Below are 16,258 nucleotides of genomic sequence, written 5' to 3' on the forward strand. Positions count from 1 at the left end.
AGTCGGCGCGCGAAGACAAAGTGCGGTCTAAAGCAGGTGATTGTCTTAGTCGCTTTCCTTGTCATCGCAAGACCCCGTTGGACATTGTTAATACAGAATGCTGCAGGACCAGTGTATCGATTTATTGGCGGATGCTGGGGAAGCTGCATGGCCTCGGTTGTAGCAAAGACCAGGCCTCTAGTCGCAGAATTGCCTGTTTACAGCCCACCCAGGAGAGAGGCGTCTGAGTCGGTGAGCTCCACCATAGGCAGTGTGGTGCGGCATCCATGCTGGAGTTGATGCTGCCCCCAACATTTGCTTGGAGCAAGACAAGACGTATTGTGTTTGACTACATATTTCTGTAACATTCATGGACTCAAGGTCTTGGGCTATATTTTTATGTGTGATTGTATTGTACTGATATTTTATACATGCTGTGTGTGACTGTTGGTTCTGTGCTTTGCACCTTTGCCCCATGGTAACAGTTTCATTTGGCTGTATTCATGTATGGTTGAATGACAATTCAACTTGAACCTGTTTGTTATTTCCTATTGTTTATTTTTCAGTAATTGGTCATTTGATAACATTGATTTGCATCCTATCACAGACATTCCCTGTTTTCTCCATTCTTCCTTCTCTTTATGACTTAATCCATGCTTGTTTCCTCACTTGTCATGTTCTGATGAAATGTCTGTCCTGATATGTTCATCTTAAAGAACTCTCCCAGCATTTTCTGGTTTTTTTTTCCCCAGATAACCAACATTTATAGCTTCTTACTCACATACTAAAACTTCATGCTTAAATATTGTGTTTTAACTATTGTTAGTAAATTTCTAAGCTTTGTTTATCTGGCTGTGCTCCTTGTTAACAACATTTCCACGAGGGGCTCTTTTGGGTGTCATTAGTCCTTTAATTAACAAATGAATAGTGCCTAATGCACATTTTGGCCTGTCACTTTGAAAGCCTGCATCATTCCTGCAAGTGCCATTACAAAGGTGGTACGCAGTGCCTCTGCTTTTTAGAAGTTTGCACAGATCTAAAACTCTGACAAACTTCTATAGATGCACAGTGAAAAGTATCCTGATTGGTGTGTAGTTTTTAACATTGACTCTATTGTGTATCTTTGTATCTACAGTGAATGCCCACAAGAAAATTAATTTGCAGGTGACATATTGTATGGGTACTTCGATAAAAATTTTATTTTGTACTTTAAATTCTGAACTTTGGTGACTCTTTTAGTGTAGGTCTTGCATGAGAATTAAACTCCTGTCTTCTACCATGAGTTCAACAAAACGAATGGAAAAGATAAGGAGACGTAAATGTCTTTCTTTTTTTGTTCTTTGTTGCTGGAAAATATGAGAGGCTTCTGGCATTTTCAAAAGCTCCTATTGAAAGGATTTTGGTTTACAAAGGTTACTCAGCTAATTACGCACACTGAACTAATAAGGTCCAGCGTGCAGTACAAGACCCGTAACATTAACTTGGCACTTTATTACCATGTGCCCAGGATTATTCAGCTGTAATTAGAAAATTATTACACTTTCGTCCCTTTGGTTTTTCTTTAAGTGAGCAACCCTGTTCTGAATACTTTATATGAAATTACGATCATTTATAGTTAGTTGACAGATCAAAAATATCCTAATAGACTTTTATTCAGTCGTCGCAGATCAATATAATTTTCAAGGTTATTTAAATTATGGCTTGTAGATTAAAATACAAATTTCAAGTGAACTGATTAGCTGGCTATTTGCTAAATAATTGAATACAATACTATTTAAATGATGATTGCATTCCTAATTACCTGATTCATTCACCATTCTATATGAGTAATTCTAAATGGCATTGCAACTAAATAATGTAATTTGGACTGAATCAGTTACATTATTCAAGGTGACAGTCCTTTCCTAAGCTTGTGTACATGCAAAATCTCAGGGATGGGGAAGGGATTTGATGCAAAGAGCCCATGGCGGAAGGGAGGAGGACATGATACAGAAGACGCTTCAGGGCAAAGCCAGTCCGAATTTAAGCAACATTCGGAATATTGTACCTTTGACATAAAAGAGACTGGGTCTACCATTAAACAAAGTAAAGCTGATGCGCTTAAAGGGGGAAGGAAAAAAAGATAGATGCCCAAAAGCTGCATCATCCAGAACTAGTTGTAACTTGATTTAACCTAGAGAAAATTACATTCACACCCTTTAATAGCTTGTATCACATTAACATCTAGAGAACCATTCAAGGAACACAAAATCAGACTTTAAGACCTTCAAGGTACACGTAAAAAAAACGTAAGACATAAGACATAGGAGCAGAATTAGACCATTTGGTACATCAAGTCTGCTTCACCATAATATCATGGCTGAGTTATCATTCCTCTCAAACTCATTCTCCGGCTTTCTCTCCATAATCTTTGATATGCCTCTCTCATCCATAATCTATCAACCTTTGCTTTAAATATACCCAATCACTTGGCCTCCACAGCCAACTACAGCAATGAATTCCACAGATTCACCAACCTCTGGCTAAATAAATTGCTCCTTCACACTGTTCGAAAGTACGTTCTTCTATTCTGAGGCTGTGCCCTCCGGTCCTCGACTACCCTGCTAGAGGAAATATCCTCTCCACGTCCACTCTACATTTCAATATTCAAGGAAAAGGGTAGTGTAAGCTAATCAACACACACAAAATGCTGGAGGAGCTCAGCAGGTCAGGTCACATCCACAGAAATGAACGAATAGTCCACGTTTCGGGCCAAGACCCTTTATCAGGACTGGAAAGGTGCCAGAATAAAAGGTGGGGTAAGAGAAGAGGGATCGTTAGAAGGTGATAGGTGAAGCCAGTTTGGTGGGAAAGGTAAGGGGCTGGAGATGAAGGAATCTGATAGGAAAAGAGAGTGGACCATAGGAGGTGGGGCACTTGGGGAGAGGTGATAGGCAAGTGAGAAGAGGTAAGAAGCCAAAGTGGGGAATAGAAGAAGAGGGGAGAGGAAGGGGAATTTGTTCACTGGAAGGAGAAATCGATAATCATGGATCATGTTGGGGGCTAACCAAATGGAATATAAGGTGTTGCTCCTCTACTCTGAGGGTGGCATCATAGTACAAGAGAAGGCCATGGACCTGACACGTCAGAAAGGGAATGGGAATCTGAACTAAAATGTTGGGTCATTGTTAAGTTCCTGCTTTTGATCGACGGAGTGGAGGTTCTCGATGAAGCAGTCCTTCAGGTTATGATGCATCTCAGAGGAGGCTGCATCAGAAACACCAGATACAATAGACAACCCCATTGGATTCTCAGGTGAAGAACTGCCTCATCTGGAAGGACTGGTTGGGGCCCTGAATGGAGGTGAGGTAAGAGTTGAATGGGCAGGTGTAGCACTTTGGCCACTTGCAAGGGTAAGTGCTGAGAGGGATGAGTGGACAAAGGAATCATGAAGGGAGCGATCATGTGGAAAGCGAAAAGTGAGGGGAGTGGGGAGATAAAGATGTGGTGTGGGATCCCTTTGCAGATGGCTGAAGTTGCGGAGAGTGATCTGTTGGATGTGCAGGCTCATGGGGTGGTAGGTAAGAACAAGAGGTGGCAGGAAGATGGGGTGAGTGCAGAGGTCCTAGACCTGGACTTCCTGTGAAGTTCTTGATCACTAGTCTTGAATGCCTCAAGTCTAGTCCTCAGTGAATGACGAACCTCCTGGTTCATCTATAGCTTTTGGTTTGAGTATGTCGGGTATGTTCTCGAAGGCACACACTCATCCACCTAGGTCTTAATGAAGTCAATGACAACTATGGTTTATTCTTTCTGATCTAAAGATTAATCCCTGAACAACGTCCAGTCTGCTGACTCTAAGCAGTCCTGTAAACACTCCTCCATCTGCCTTGACCATACCATCTTGGTTTTCACCACCGGTGCTGCAGTCTTTAGTCTTTGCCCATACACTGGGATAGAAGTACAGCAAGGAGATTGGACTTCCCAACGTGCGGGCATGGGATGGCATGGTAAACAGCCTTGGTGGTGGTATAGCAGTGGTCAAGCGTGTTGGCTCCTCTAGCTCCATAGGCGATATGCTGCTGGCAGTTGATCAGAGACTTCTTCGAGCTGGTCTGGTTGAAATCGGCCATAATGATAAGGAAGGCCGCAGGGTACACAGTATCATGACTGCTACTCACGCTGCTCAGCTCCTCCAGTGCCTGCCTGAAGTTGGCCTGAGATGGAATGTACACCATCACCAGAATGATGGCAGAAAACTCCCTTGGCAGTTAAATGGACAACATGGATGGCATGAGAAACCAAAGTTTTCACTCTACGAGGGGTTATTGATAGGTTTGTAGCCTAAGGTAGAAGGAGTCAATTTTAGAAAACCTAGCACATTTATTTTTCAACATAGTCCCCTCCTACACTTACACACTTAGACCAGCAGACGTGGAGCATACGGATCTTGGACCTCCAGAAAGTGTCCACAGCAGGGATAATTGATAAGTTCGTGACCTAAGGTAGAATTGAGATGAGTTATATAGCTCTCGTTACATGCACATGAAGTTCAACTCTTTGAGTGATTATGCAGAAAGCTTGAAGTTAATAACTCATCTCCTCAGGCCACAAACTTATCAATCACCCTTGCTGTGGACACTTTCTGGAGGTCCAAGACGCAGATTTCTACAAAGAAGGGATCCGTATGCTCCATGACCGCTGGACTAAGTGTGTAAATGTAGGAGGGGACTATGTGGAAAAATCAATGTGCTAGGTTTACTAAAATTGACTCCTTCTACCTTACGCCACGAACTTATCAATCACCCCTCATATCTTGATACATATTACAATAGTAAATCAAATACCAGTTACCAATAGATCTTGCCTTCACCACATCTGCAGGTTATCCAACCACAGGAAGGCAGAGGGTATGGAAAAGATTTACAAGGCTGTTGCCTGGATTGGAAAACTTGAGTTATAAGGAGGGATTGGATAGAGTGGACTATTTTCCTTGGAGAATGGACAATATGCAGTGACACGACAGAGGTACAGTACCTTCAATTTTCAGAGGCATAGCTAGGATAATTATCCAATGTTGGTTTCCATTGGTAAGGGTGTCTATACAAAAATGGTTAAAAGATTTAAGATGAGAGGGAAGAGAATCAGAATCAAAATCAGGTTTATTATCACCCGCATGTGACATGAAATTTGTTAATTTAGCAGCAGCAGTTCAATGCAATACATATTCTAGCAGAGAGAGAAAAAATTAATAAATAAAATAAAACATAATAAATAAACAAGTAAATCAATTATATATATTGAATAGATTATTTAAAAATGTGCAAAAACAGAAATACTGTATATTAAAAGAAGTGAGGCAGTGTCCAAAGCTTCAAAGTTCATTTAGGAATCGGATGGCAGAGGGGAAGAAGCTGTTCCTGAATCGCTGAGTTCAGGATTGAAGCTTAAAGCTTCAAGAACTTGAAGCTGCTCACTCTCTCCACTTCTGATCCCTCTATGAGAATTGGTATGTGTTCCTTTGTCTTACCCTTCCTGAAGTCCACAATCAGCTCTTTCGTCTTACTGATGTTGAGTGCCAGGTTATTGCTGCGGCACCATTCCACTAGTTGGCATATCTCACTCTTGTACGCCCTCTCGTCACCACCTGAGATTCTACCAACAATGGTTGTATAATCAGCAAATTTATAGATGATATTTCTTTCCCATAAATGGTGGTTGGTATCTGGAATGAGCCGGGAGGAGATGGTTGCAGAAACAGAAAAAAACAATGAAGAGGCACCCGGACAGGGGCTTTAATGAGCAGGGCATAAAGGGACACATAGAATTAATGCAGACAGGCTTTTCGGCATGGACCTGCTTGGCCTATTTCTATGTGTACAAATCTACACATCTATGACTCTATGTTTAAAAAATCCTAATGTCACAGTTAATTATTACCCCCTTTGCTTTATGTTGTGGCATTTTGTCCTTGATTTCTCCAGTAACAGGAACATCCTCTCACCCTACAAAGAAAATCGTACAAACTTACCTAACCTAATCCCTCATCCTCGGAACCATTCTCATAAATATTCTCTAATGCTGTCAAATCATACCTATAATGTAATGAACAGAACTGAAGACAATACTCCAGCCGGAACAGTGTTTTCTACAGATTCAACATGACATCACCACTTTTATATTTGGCACCTTACACTGATAAATTCAAGAAATGTGCATCTCTTTTTAATCACTTTCTCAACCTGCTTTGACATCTTTAATGACTTGTACACCCACCTGCTTCAACTCCCCCCCCCCCCCAGTGCCTCCGCATCTCTTTTAGAACCATTTCCTTTATACTACTGTATATTGCCTCACTATTTCTGGCATTAGGACTCTGCCTTCCCATTCTATCAGCCTGTTTATCTCTTGCTGCAATACAGTATATCGCTGTCCTCCGCCCATTTCACTATAGTGCCAAGTTTTGCATCATATACGAACTTAGAAATGTGGCTTGCACCTCTATGCCAAACTCATTAATACAAATTAATTAAAGGAACAGGCCTAACACTGACCTGGTAACAGTGCTATTCATTTTCTACTGGTACAAATATCAACCGTTCACTATGAACCTCCATTGTTTTGTTATCAAGCCAATTTTGTATCCATGTTGTTAATGTGCCTTTGACGCTGTACACTTTATCCTTGCTGATAAGGCTGTTACATGACAGCTTATTAAAAATCCTCTGGAAGTCCATGTAAACCATTTCAAACTGCGTTACCTATTAACACGTGAAATAATTTTATCAAATTTGTTAAATAAATGAAGCACCTTTGCAATGTGTTATAGCTGGTGAGGCTTTGGGACACGTCAGCAGGTTTAAACAGTATAAGAAAAACTGAACCAATATAAGTCACAGAACACTACAGCACAGAAAAAAGCCATCTGGCCTATCCACTCTGTGCAGAATTGAGGCAAGCAGAAATGGCCAATTCTGCTAAATGCAGAAAGGGTGCAAAGTTAAAAAGTTCAGTGGGTGATGTTTTTTTTTATTTTCTAATACCTTAATGCCTCCAGTTTTTTACATTTATAATAGGTCAACCTTCTACTTTGTCATTATAAGAATTCTCTTAATAAGCTAGTGAAGGTAAACTTTAAGTTGTTGAGCATATTCAAAACTTCACTGAAAAGAATGAAGTGATGTTGTGAACCAGAGGGAAGAGAACCAGCTACGGTCTCACAGTATGGCGTAGCTGGCTCAAGAAATCCCACCTTCATATGCTTCTATGCATATGACGGAAAATACATACAATTTTTAATTAACTTCGCAAACGTTTTACACACCACTGGCTAAAGATTGGAACATGCACAAACCATTAAGCTAGAATCTGAAATGGCATGAATAAAACATGCAAAAAGTAACAAAAATAACTATTTTGAAATAAATTATATTTTGAAATATTTATGTGAGGTAAATACCATCCAGGCTTTTAGGGCTCGACAGTTTGCCAAACTGATTATGAATTAGTATGCCATTAAAAACTTACTTAAACTTCATGCAAGAAACAATATCTTTTCTGAATTATTTTATAGTAAGCTTTGTTTGTAAATACCTCTGAATTTTTTTCAGTTCAACTAATTTTCCTAGACTGAAGGGAAGATGTCTGTTCAACATATCAGCCTGTGCAGAGAGCTGAATCACTGAAGACAACCAGGATTTCTGTGCTAAACTACGCAGAGATCTCAGAGGCTTGGTTTCCATTGTGCTTTATCAACTGATACAGATAGTTTTACTGAGACTAAAGCTTCAAATCTGTGAATTTGTATTTGAAAACTGGTTCCCATCAGAACAACAGAGGTTTGGGTAACTTGAGAAGAGGGACACAAACCAGCAACCAAGGGGGAAAAGAAGGGATTCCACAGCACTGGTTATAGTATTTTAGAAAATGAGATTTTTGTTTGCCATAGAGGACGGAGGACTGGTAGAGCAGTTGAATCTTTGACAAATTGCATCTATTCTTCTTAATGCACTATTACTTCTTAATTTAGCAGTAGCAGGCAGGAATTATCTATTCTATTATACACTTCTATTCTTGCATCATTAAAGCTTTTGCTGTCACCCTGAACATGCATTATCATGTAAACCCTATCACCCTCTTGCAAGTCACACACACTCTTGAATTTACATCACCATCTCTTCTACATCTTAGATCTCCCCAGCTGATGGTACTGTGGGTTGGGGTGGTAGATAAAGGAGATGTAAGAAAGCAAATATGTTAACATTATTTTTTCTCATGTCAAGTTCCCACACCACCAGGTTCAGGAACAGTTATTACTCTTCAACCATCAGGCTCCTGAACCAGCATGAATAAACTTCACTCATCTCAAACCTGAACTTATTCCACAACCTATGGACTCAAGTACTCTGAAACTCATGTTCTCAATATTATTTATTCTTGATGTATTTATTATTATTATTATTATTATTATTTGTTTTTATTGTATTTGTACAGTTTAACTTCTTTTGTACATTGGTTTTTTTGTCTGCCTTTGTGTGCAGGTTTTCATTGATTCTATTATGTTTCTTTAAACTTGTGAATGCTCACAAGACAATAAATCTCGGGATACTGCATGTACTTTGATAATACATTTACTTTGAACTTCCACATGTTTTCTACAGGCATCAACTGGTTCACTTTCTAAACAGTTGCAAATAAAAATAAGCATTATGTCGTTAGCAGAACATTCCCACTTATGATATTATGGTGGAGTGAAGCATATGAAGGTGTCCGGGTCCTGGAGCCTGCCCATGTGATTTCTTACAGTTGTGTCCTGGGGCTGGGATGGTTGAATTCTAGTGACTGTGACCACGGCCTCCACCCTCTGTGTGAGGTACCATTCCAACCACTAGCTTTTCCACTTAAAGCACATTAGCTTTAGTGTTTCCAAGGGTCCGTAACTGGTGAACAAGACAGGTGCTCCGACATCTCTTCTGGCATTCAGGTCCTTCGTCTGAGGCTGAAATGATGTCAAGTGGAGGACGAGAGGAAATTCAACACTTGCTGATATACTTAGGTACACAGGCGTTTCATGAGATTCCACCTCAAACTTCCCAGCTGTCCCACTTCCCCCTCCCACTTATGTTAGGGAAATCTCACACATCTTGGGCCTGTCAGATCGGGCTTGACATGGAACGATTGAGCACAATGACTTCTATACAAAATGTTAATAGTGCTGACTAGAACAACAGCAATAAATGAATGAGAAGAACCCAATGGTCACAGAAGGGGCGTGGGGAAGGAAAACTCAAAGGAACTTGGTTAAAAGAATCACGCTTGCAGAAATCTTGCAATTAAATTTTAAATCAACATTTGCTGGCATCGTGCCCAAACACTGACATCGCTTCAATAATCCATCACTGACATAATCTTCTGATTGCTTTTGGACTTTAAAACTGAAATCTGTGATTTTATGGATAGTTTGATATATAAAATATAATTACATATAAAACTACCATATACTTAATTTTTAAAACTTAATCTCTCTTAATATTTTACTGAGTCTTCAGTGCTATTTATGACCTTAGCTATTCAAAACCTTTGCAGAAGGTTTCTAAATGGTTCTTGCTGTCTGTCAATAAAATAGAACTATTTTATTGTATATTGATATACCATAATACCAAAAACCCGACATAGGAGCAAATTTAGGCCACTTGGCCGATCGTTGCTGCTTTGCCTTTCTATCGTGGCTGATCTATTATCCCTCATTTTCCTGTCTTCTCCCTGTAACCTTTGATGCCATGACAATTCAAGAACCTATCAAACTTTGCTTTAAATATACCCCATGATTTGAGTTCCACAGCTGTCCTTGGCAATGAATTCTACAGATTAACCACCCTCTGGCTGAAGGGCATTGGGCTTTGTGATGACTCTGTGAGGGTATTTGACCTTCCAGTTTAGCGTGCAGTAGCTCTGGCAAGGAGCAGAGGCAGGCTTGAATGGGAAGCCTAAGCTGGCAAGATTCAATACACATCTGGTGAGCCTGCGCTGCCAGTGGGACACAACATATCCATGTGCAGTGATGTTGGAGTCAGTAATTGGTGGATTAAGGAGTGGTGAAGGATGATGGGCAGACAGACCCCATTAGGGGAGGGGGAGGACTCGAGTTGGGAGACAAGAGGCTGGTGGATGACAGAAAGACGACAAAAAAGCTAAATCGAGTCAGATTGGGAAGGGAACGCAGGATCTCCCGATGCTAGATAATGCAAACTATTAGGAGAAATGAATGGCAGATGGAACCAGATGAAGAAGGTGCCCAATGGGTAAATGTGTGGGTAGTAGGCAGACAATTCCTTTCCTCCCATAGATGCTGCTTAAATCGCTCAGCTCCTGCAGCAGACTGTCTGTTACTGCAGATTCCAGCATCTACAGTCTCATTGTCCTCATTGAACTGCCTACTCAGATCAATATTTGGTGGTTCTTTGAACTTGATTCTCAAGATATTATGTTGTTTACTGAGGTGTTTCAAAGAGCAGTTATATGTCAACCTAACTGCTGTGGTCTGGAGCCAAGTTTGGGTTCATCGAGATGGGAATTTCTTGACACAGCGGTGTCAAAAAACCAACCTCTTCCTCAATGTCACCAAAACAAAGGAACTGGAAGTGGACTACAGGAGGAATGGAGACAAGCTAACCTGGGCATCAATGAATCTGGGATTGAGAGGATGAACAGCTTTAAGTTCCTCAGTATAAACATCTCCGAGGATCTCACATGGTTTGTACATACCGGCTGTATGGTGAAAAAGGCACAACAACGCCTCTTTGACCTCAGACAGTTGAAGAAGTTTGGTATGGGCCCCCAAGTTCTAAGAACTCTCAACAGGGGCACAATTGGGAGCATCCTGACTGGCTGCATCCCTGCCTGGTATGGGAACTGTACTTCCCTGATTCGCAGAACTCTGCAGAGAGTGGTGTGGACAGCCCAGCACATTTGTATTTGTGAACTTCCCATAATCCAGGATATTTACAAAGACAGGTGTGTAAAAGGGCCCAAGTCACCCCAACCACAAACTGTTTCAGCTGCTAACATTTGGGAAACGGTACCACAATATAAAAGCCAAGACTATTAAGCTCCTGGACAGCTTCTTCCACCAGGGCACCACTGCTTAATTCATGCTGACGCAACTCTATTTCTATGTTATATTGACTACTCTGTTGTACATAGTATTTATTATAAATTACTATAATTGCACATTTAGACATAGACGTAATGTAAAGATTTTTACTCCTCATGTATATGAAGAATGTAAGTAATAAAGTCAATTCACTTCACTTCAATTCAATTCAATCCAATCAATTCAATTCAATTCTCTTCCCTTAAGGGCATTAGGAGCAACAGATGTGGCTTTTTTTTTTATCATTCTAATCCCTATTACCAACAATAGCTTTTTATTTCAGATTGTATTGAATTAACTGGAACAAGGTTTCCCTTTTCCTACAGTAAGACTTAAATCCAAGTATGCAGATCATTAGTCCCAACATTGGAACTAACCATAAACTCATGAAGTTTCACCACATTGAATTAGGCTCCTCAGCCCAATTTGTTTATGCTGACCAAGATGCCTATTTAGAAAGAACATAGGCCAATTGCAACAGGACACACAGAAATGCCAACCCCTGCAGATGCCCTTCAAATCACACTGCATCCTGATTTGGAAAGATATCGCTGGGCTAAGTCTTGGCACTTCTTAACCATCACGGGAGTAGTCACATTTTCATTTTAACTCACCGTGATCCTCCTGCTTGGCACTAAATAGTGAGACACTGCACAAAGAATGCCTTTCAGCCCACCTAATCTCAAATTCTCTCCACATTCCTGTCAATGTCTCTGCAGATTTGAAACAACATGGTGTGATAGGAAAGCAGTAAAACAGAATTTGCAGCAGAAAAATAATGCATTGAACAAAGATTGCAAATACATTGTGCAAATCTAGCTAATTATTGTCCATACTTAAGATGCCACAACTACTTTAGTTGTTATGAAGATAATGAAATCACGAGATGCAAGCTAATTTCTGAAACAAAATTTCAGTGATTTCGCTCTGGATGGGGGTCTAGGATCAAAAACAAATGTGCTTTGAAAATTGTATTGCTACTTTAAAATATACTAGAATATTGTTCCTTGATCTGCAGTAGCCGATGGCTATTCATTTCTAATGGCCAGCCATCAAAAGCAAGGAGTAATTAGCTGCATTGGAACTTCCCTTGTTGCTTTATCTGTGCTCTAGTTGTTCTATACATGCTCATTACTGGAGCAGCAACCTATGCACATAAGAAAAAAGGATTTTTTAAAGAAATTCCAAACCTACAGTTGTATAACCAAATAAACCAGATTCAAATAAAGAAATCCTCCGGCCTTTTGTCAAAATTCAGTTTTGAAAGTGGCATTGTTGGATGTGGATTTGAGAAGCTAGATCTGTACTTTATAACCAAAGATTATTTAGTTTCCTGCAAAGTTAGTAAGTTTAGAAGTGCATAGCATATTTCAACAAATTTTATACAAAACAAATCGCATCATCAATAAAAATAATGCACTATAAATTTTGAGAAGCCATTTTAGAACATGCTGCAATAACATTTTTCAAATGTAACACCTATTTATTTGAGATGACCAAGATTAGCTGAATTGGAAATTGCTTAATCTCTTCCATCTGCATGTAACAAGTAATCTTAGATTACATGCCATATATATGGTTTTCCTCAGTCATTACTCACACTCAAATAAATCAGAATCAGAATCAAGTTTATTATACCGACATATGGCTTGAAATTTGCTGTTTTGGACAGTGCAAAGAAATAAAAAAATCTATAAATTGCAAAAACAAATAAATAGTACAAAACAAAAGGAATAATGTAGTAGTGTTCATAGTTTCATGGGCTGTTCAGAAATCTGATGGTGAAATCTGTTTTGAAATAATTGAGAGCGAGGTGGTTGTTCAAAGTTCAAAGTGAATTTTATTATCAAGGCACATAAATGTCATCATATACAACCCTGAGATTCTTTCTTCAGTGTGCATACTCAACAAAACTATAGAATCATAACTGCAACAGGATTAAGGAAGATCAACTGGAGTGCAGAAGATATACAAACTGTGCAAATGCAAATATAAATACATAGCAGTAAATTATGAGATTACAAGATGAGATAATATGAGATAACAAGATACAGAGTCCTTAAAGAGAGATAATTGGATGTGGGAACATGTCAACGGATGGGAAAGTGAGTATAGTTATACCCTTTTGATCACGAGGCCTGATGGATGCGGGGTAGTAATTGTTCTTGAACTTGGTGGTACAAGTCCTGAGGCTCTTGTACCTTCTACCTGACGGTAGCAGTGAGGAAAGAGCACAACCTGGGTGGTGAGGATCTAGGATGACAGATGTTGCTTTCCAATGACAGTGTTTCATGTAGATATGCTCAATGGTTGGGGGGGGGGGGGCTTTACCCCTGTACTCTCTGTGATATGTGTGAGTATTGTTGGGTGATAGTCATCGAGGCAGCTCACCTGCTCTTCTTGGGCACCAGAACGAACAACACTACCTCAAACTGACAAACATGTATGGTAGTACAATATGCTTCAGATACCAATAATAACTGGTTTGAGTCATGTGGTATGACCCTAATACATTGTCATGTGCGTACACTGCAGCTTAGTTGACTAACTGCTTTAAAAAAAGGATTTATGTCTCTGTGTTTTCCGTTTTATGTGTGGTGACTTTTGCAGGCTGTCCTTAGCTCATCCTTAGGTCGTGTTGGTTATGAGCACAAATGAGACGTTTCACTGTATGTCTTGATGTACATATGATAAATAAAATGATTCCGAATCTGAATCCGATTAACCATGTGGTCAAATCTGAATCTGACCGTATGGTTAGGTATGAAATTAGTTTTTGAAGACCAAAACTATAGACCTGGAGAAATGAATATGAATCCCATCAGAGCAGCTGAAGAATTTAAATTCAAAACTAAAACATACCTTTTTTTTCTAAAATGGCCAGTGCTAGTATGGTGACCATGAAAAAACTGGTCTGGTTTATTAATATTCTTCATGGAAAAGAATTGACCATCGTTACTCAGTCTAGCTCTAGAGCTTCAGCCTTGCCTTTGCCTTGGCTGAGCAGGTCTGTCAATTCAAGGGCAACAGGAATGGACAATGTGTGCTGGCCATAACAGTGATATTAATGACCCATGAGCAAATAATCAAAAGTATCCCATGTCATTACCAAGTTATCAAAATGTTACCTGGCTGCAGGTCTAAAACTTACTGATGTACCCCAGTTAATTCTAAATATGGTGAGTGGTTGTTGATTGTGAATGTAGGGATGTTGAGAATGAGGGGATAATAAAACAGTGTAGTATTAGTGTATCCATGGAAAGGACTAAACAGTTGATGTTTCAGGATGAGATCCTTCTTCGTGACTGATGAAGAGTCTTGGGTCAAAACATCAACTGTGTATTCCTTTCCATGGTTTCTGCCTGACCTGCTGAGTTCCTCCAGCATTTTGTGTGTTTTATTCTGGATTTTCAGCACCTGCAGATTCTCTTTTGTCAGTATTAGTGTAAGTGGGTGCCACAGACAATCTCCTGGAATTACTCAGTGGATTAAGCAGCACCTGGCAGAGGAAAGGAATTTTTGGATGTAAATTTTTTGCTCGATGGTCAGCATAGACTTGATGTGGCAAAACACTCATTTCTACTTGATGTGGTTCTGTTACCTCTGTTATGCTTTGGCCACTGATTTGATGCAGAGATGCAGATCTAAGCTCAGTCATAACCAAAAAACAAACAGAGGAAACTTCAATCCCGATCCATCACCATAATTTCTTGTTGCATGTTATCATCTGAAGAGGGCCAGGGTGATGAATGGGGATGAAAGAACTGTCATAGCACTTGGGAGAACAAGGATCCAGGATGCACGTGGCAGTCCTATGACTTCAGCTTTCCAAGACCACTGCCCAAGTCACTATTGAATGTATGCTTTCCTATAGTTATTCAGAAATAATGTATGCCTTTGTCTGTTTCTACCAGCAACAGATTCCCTTCGATCCTAGAACTGGTAAATACTGGTAAATCTTTGCCCAGGATGTATTTGCGGGGGTGGGTGGTGGTGAGATCATCGGAAGGAGCTACTACTGTTCCAAGCCCACCTTTCCGGCCAAATGGGAACAATAACAATAGGTTAGAGGCAGATATATTTGAAAGATTTAAGAGATCCTTAGATAGGCATATGAATAAAAGAAAAATTGAAGATTGTGTGCAATGAAAGTGTTAGATTGAGCCAGGAATGGGTTTAAAAGTCAGCATCACATTGTGGGCCAAAGTGCTTGTGATGTACTGTTCTATTTTCTATGTTCAATGTAGAAATCTGAATTGGTTCCTACACTTGGAGGAAATCTGTTCAAGAGGGAGCTGTGCTACATGAGGATGACCTCTGCTGCACCACAGAGAACAAGTGGAGAGTGCAAAACCAAAAGTTCCAACCACTAATGACCGTCACAACTTACCAGAATATGTGGATCCCAGATCTGCCTCTACAGCCATTTGAGGTCCCACCAATAGACTACTCCTTAGGAGAACACAACTACCATGTTAGAAATCGTTCATTTGGGTGGTGCTCTCACTCTCCTGTTGATGAGTGTTCATTACAATAGTGGTTAGCTTTCTGCACTAATATCCAGAGGTCTGAACATCGGATCTGCAGGCATGAGCTCAAATCCCAGCATGAGAGCTGGGGAATTTAAATTCAAGTAATTAAATAAAGCCTGGAATTATAAAGGAAGTGTCACTAATGGAATTTCCAAATTGTCATAATGAAAACTCAGTTGGCTTAATGCTATCCTTTGGATAGTGTCACCAAGGTGGAATAAGTTAACGTGGGGTCGAAAATATAACAAATAAGACATGCAGAATGGTGAAGATACAATTAAATTCTGGGTTACATTTACACTGGAATATTTCTAAATCACTGAATGAGTTCTCGTGGTCCTGGGGAAAGGGGGGAGGGGAATCTAGTGAATAAAACGTTCAGGTAGTCCTGGGTGTAACCATGGAGAAGAGGGATGAAAACAGATGATGTGGGGTTGGAAGTGCGGAAGGGGGACAGGAAAGGGGAAACATTGGGACAACAAAAGAAAGAGAGAGAGAGAAAGAAAGAATGGGGGGAGGGGAATACACTGGAGGTGAGAGCTACCTGCAAATGGAATATTCAGTGTTCATACTCTAGGGTTGTAGACTAGAGTTCTTTCCCTCTCACTGATGTCGC

The 16,258-nt window shown here is 40.1% G+C and overlaps 1 protein-coding gene across 2 annotated transcripts in view; it reads right to left on the reverse strand.

Moving 5' to 3' along the window:
- ptprn2 (protein tyrosine phosphatase receptor type N2) overlaps positions 1-16,258 on the reverse strand; it is a 1,015,920-nt gene that overhangs the window by 159,953 nt on the left and 839,709 nt on the right. The gene's annotated exons all lie outside the window — the stretch shown is intronic.

The sequence above is a fragment of the Hypanus sabinus genome, chromosome 6 (assembly GCF_030144855.1).
Source record: "Hypanus sabinus isolate sHypSab1 chromosome 6, sHypSab1.hap1, whole genome shotgun sequence".
Taxonomy (NCBI): Eukaryota; Metazoa; Chordata; class Chondrichthyes; order Myliobatiformes; family Dasyatidae; genus Hypanus; species Hypanus sabinus.